This window comes from Propithecus coquereli, unplaced genomic scaffold (genome assembly GCF_000956105.1).
Source record: "Propithecus coquereli isolate 6110/MARCELLA unplaced genomic scaffold, Pcoq_1.0 Scaffold25, whole genome shotgun sequence".
NCBI classification, from domain to species: Eukaryota; Metazoa; Chordata; class Mammalia; order Primates; family Indriidae; genus Propithecus; species Propithecus coquereli.
Genome location: NW_012148063.1, coordinates 919,612 through 920,841, shown reverse-complemented (window position 1 = coordinate 920,841; position 1,230 = coordinate 919,612). Strand labels below are relative to the sequence as shown.

General features: G+C 34.1%; 1 protein-coding gene across 1 annotated transcript in view; it reads left to right on the top strand.

Moving 5' to 3' along the window:
- SYNE1 (spectrin repeat containing, nuclear envelope 1) overlaps positions 1-1,230 on the top strand; it is a 534,160-nt gene that overhangs the window by 299,488 nt on the left and 233,442 nt on the right. The gene's annotated exons all lie outside the window — the stretch shown is intronic.

Here is a 1,230-nt window from a genome sequence, read left to right as displayed (position 1 = left end):
ACCTATTATATAGTCTTCCATTTTTTCATATAAAGGAACTTAAAGTGTTTAGAGGTATTATGTCTGTGTTTCACTCTGTGTTTATTTGAGGGGTTCATCACACATTACCTATTTTTGTTGTTGTTATCCTTTAGGACTTTGTCAAGAAACTACAGTGCAAACAGGCATCAGTGAACGCTATCACAGAAAAGGTGAATGAGTTGACTAAGAATCAGGAGTCTCCTGAACACAAGGAAATAAGTCATTTAAATGATCAATGGCTAGATCTGTGCCTTCAGTCTGACAACCTGTGCTTGCAAAGGGAAGAGGACCTGCAGAGAACAAGAGATTACCATGACTGTATGAATGTCGTCGAAGCATTCTTAGAAAAATGTACTACAGAATGGGATAACTTGGCCAGGTAACAGAAATTTTCTAATGGATCACCAAAATGCCATGCCAGAAATTTCCTAATTTCCATAAAAATTAAAAATGTCTTATTTATGTTTTTAACATCTTTTGTCTATCATTCTCAATATCGTAAAACATTATTAAGAACCTAATGTAGCCAGGTAGATACAGAGTCATAGTTTTCCTAGCTCTTATTAATTTAACTATTTGGTAAAAGATGAATGTTTGAAAATAGCACCACTTTCTTTGTGACCTCAAAGAATATTCCAAAGATTATCACTCTGTGACCTTAAGGAATATCCACAAAATATTTCAAGTTTTGTTTAATTACCAATTATAGAGCTATCATCTATGAACTCATGGAGTGAATCCTTCTTTAATCTATTTGTTTCATAGGTTTCTTATCATGTCTATAGAGTAATACACTCTATGTAATTCAGTCAAGTGTTTTTGTATACTTGTAATATTCTAGAAATTAGTGAACAATCTAAATTCTGTTAATTTGTGTTCTTTGTGAATTTGTAGTGATTGAGCCCCTCTTGGCTTTCTTCTTGAAAAATAAGGACACACACACACACACACACACACACACACACACACAGGGTCATCATATGAAAACCTTCCCACACTTTTGATCACTATAATTGTAAAAATCCGTACTTCCTCTGCTCAGGTTTATTAGCTTGCAGCAGTGAAAACTGAAAACGTTATTCTAGATTAGTTAAATCTCACGGTGGGGATTTTCATTTGGGTATACTGTCTTCCAATTTGTTTGCTTTTCCTTGATGCTCAACATTTTGCTGGTGTTTGGAATAAGCACAATCAGTATGAGCAAAAACT